This window comes from Arachis ipaensis, chromosome B4, assembly GCF_059453495.1.
Source record: "Arachis ipaensis isolate K30076 ecotype BB chromosome B4, ASM5945349v1, whole genome shotgun sequence".
NCBI lineage: Eukaryota > Viridiplantae > Streptophyta > Magnoliopsida > Fabales > Fabaceae > Arachis > Arachis ipaensis.
The window spans coordinates 119,289,936-119,292,971 of record NC_142439.1 but is presented as its reverse complement, the minus strand read 5'-3'; the positions used below and the strand labels follow the sequence as shown (position 1 = coordinate 119,292,971).

General features: G+C 42.7%; 1 non-coding gene across 1 annotated transcript; it reads right to left on the bottom strand.

The window, feature by feature from the left end:
- Positions 1–262: 262 nt before the first annotated feature.
- Positions 263–366, bottom strand: LOC148568954 (small nucleolar RNA R71). The gene has a single exon (XR_015882604.1). It is a non-coding gene; the product is annotated as a small nucleolar RNA R71 (small nucleolar RNA).
- Between the last annotated feature and the right edge of the window lie 2,670 nt (positions 367–3,036).

Here is a 3,036-nt window from a genome sequence, read left to right as displayed (position 1 = left end):
TTCTCTAATGCAGCAGAACTGCAAGTTTCATGGACTTCCATTGGAAGATCCTCATCAGTTTTTAGCTAAATTCTTGCAAATCTGTGATACTGTTAAGACCAATGGGGTTAATCCTAAGGTCTACAGACTTATCCTTTTTCCCTTTGCTATAAGAGACAGAGCTAGGACATGATTGGACTCACAACCTAAAGATAGCCTAAACTCTTGGTAAAAGTTGGTCAATGCTTTCTTGGCCAAATTCTTTCCACCTCAGAAGTTAAGCAAGCTTAGAGTGGAAGTCCAAACCTTCAGACAGAAGGAAGGTGAATCCCTCTATGAAGCTTGGGAAAGATACAAGCAGTTAATCAGAAGGTGTCCTTCTGACATGTTTTCAGAATGGAGCATCATATGTATATTCTATGATGGTCTGTCTGAATTGTCCAAGATGTCATTGGACCACTCTGCTGGAGGATGTCTTTATCTGAAGAAGACACCTGCAGAAGCCCAGGAACTCATTAAAATGGTTGCAAATAACCAGTTCATGTACACTTCTGAAAGGAATCATGTGAATAATGGGACAACTCAGAAGAAAGGAGTTCTTGAGATTGATACTCTGAATGCCATATTGGCTCAGAACAAAATATTGACTCAGTAAGTCAATATGATTTCTCAGAGTCTGTCTGGAATGCAAGCTGCAATAGGTAGTACTAAGGATGCTTCCTAAGAAGAAGAAGCCTATGACCCTAAGAATCCTGCAATGGAAGAGGTGAATTACATGGTAGAATCCTATGGAAACACCTGTAATCCTTCATGGAGGAATCATCCAAATTTCTCATGGAAGAATCAACAGAAGCTTAATTAAGGCTTCAATAATAATAATAATGGTGGAAGAAACAGGTTTGGCAATAGCAAACCTTTTCCATCATCTTCTCAGCAACAGACAGAAAATTTTAAGCAGAGCCACTCTGACTTAGCAACTGTAGTCTCTGATTTATCCAAGACCACTCTCAGTTTCATGAATGAAGCAAGGTCCTTCATTAGAAATTTGGAGGCACAAGTGGGTTAGCTGAGTAAAGTTACTGAAATCCCTCCTAGTACTCTCCCAAGCAATACAGAAGAAAATCCAAAAAGAGAGTGCAAGGCCATAAACACGTCCCACATGGCCGAACTTGGAGAGGAAGGAAAGGCAGTGACCTCCAGTAAGGAAGACCTCAATGGATGTCCACTGGCCTCCAAGAAGTTCCCTAATGAGAAACCAAAGGAATCTGAGGCTCATATAGAGACCATAGAGATTCCACTGAACTTACTGTTGCCATTCATGAGCTCTGATGAGTATTCTTCCTCTGAAGAGGATGAAGATATTATTGAAGAGCAAGTTGCTCAGTATCTAGGAGCAATCATGAAGCTGAATGCCAAGTTAATTGGTAATGAGACTTGGGAGGATGAACCCCCATTGCTCATCAATGAACTAAATGATCTGGTTCAACTGAAATTACCTCAGAAGAAATAGGATCCTGGAAAGTTCTTAATACCTTGTACCATAGGCACCATAACCTTTGAGAAGGCTCTGTGTGACCTGGGGTCAGGGATAAACCTCATGCCCTTCTCTGTAATGGAGAAACTAGGGATCTTTGAGGTGTAAGCTGTAAGAATCTCACTAGAGATGGCAGACAATTCAAGAAAACAGGCTTATGGACTAGTAGAGGATGTCTTGGTAAAGGTTGAAGGCCTGTACATCCCTGCTAATTTCATAATCCTAGATACTGGGAAGGAAGAGGATGAATCCATCATCCTTGGAAAACCCTTCCTAGCCACAGCAAGAGCTGTGATTGATGTGGACAGAGGAGAGTTAGTCCTTCAATTGAATGAGGACTACCTTGTGTTTAAGGCTCAAGGATCTTCTTCTGTAACCATGGAGAGGAAGCATGAAAAGCTTCTCTCAACACAGAGTCAATTAGAGCTCCCACACTCAACTTCTAAGTTTGGTATTGGTAGGCCAACATCAAGTTCTGAGTCTCTGTGAAGCTCTCTAAGAGCTCACTGTCAAGCTATTGACATTAAAGAAGCGCTTATTGGGAGGCAACCTAATGTTATTTAATTATATTTATTTATTTTCCATTGCTATTTTATGTTTTCTTTAGGTTGATGATCATGTGAAGTCACAAAAATAATTGAAAAATAAAAAACAGAATGAAAAACAGCATCAAAAACAGCACACCCTGGAGGACAAGCTTACTGGCATTTAAACGCCAGTAAGGATAGCAGAATGGGCGTAACGCCCAGCCTGGCAGCATTCTGGGCGTTAAACACCAGAATGGGCAGCACTCTGGGTGTTTAACGCCAGAAAAGGGTGTCTGGCGTCTGGCTAGCGTTAAACACCAGAAAGGGGCAACAGACTGGCGTTTAACGCCAGGACAGGTAGCAGAGCTGGCGTTAAACACCAGGATTGGCACATAGTGGGCGTTTAAACGCCAGAATGGTGCAGGGAGCAGAATTCCTTGACATCTCAGGATCTGTGAACCCCACAGGATCTCCACCTACCCCACCTCTTCTTATCTCCTCTTCACACCTTTCCATAACACTCTTCCCCAAATACCCTTGACCAATCCCATCAATAACTCTTCCCCAAACACCCCTCACCTATCAAATCCTACCCTCTTCCCCACAACCTCTTCACCACTCACATCCATCCATCATTAAACCCCACCTACCTCACCATTCAAATTCAAACCATTTCCCTCCCAAACCCACCCACTCATGGCCGAATTCCCTCTCTCCCTTACCCTATAAATACCCCTCCTTACCACCTTCATCTTCACACAACATACACACTACTACCCCCTTGGCCGAACCCTCTCCTAACCTCCATCTCCTCCATTTCTTCTTCTTCTACTCCTTTCTTTCTTCTTCTTTTGCTCGAGGACGAGCAACCATTCTAAGTTTGGTGTGGGAAAAGCTAAAGCTTTTTGTTTTTCCATAACCATCAATGGCACCTAAGGCCGGAAAAATCTCTAGAAAGAGGAAAGGGAAGACAATTGCTTCCACCTCCGAGTCATG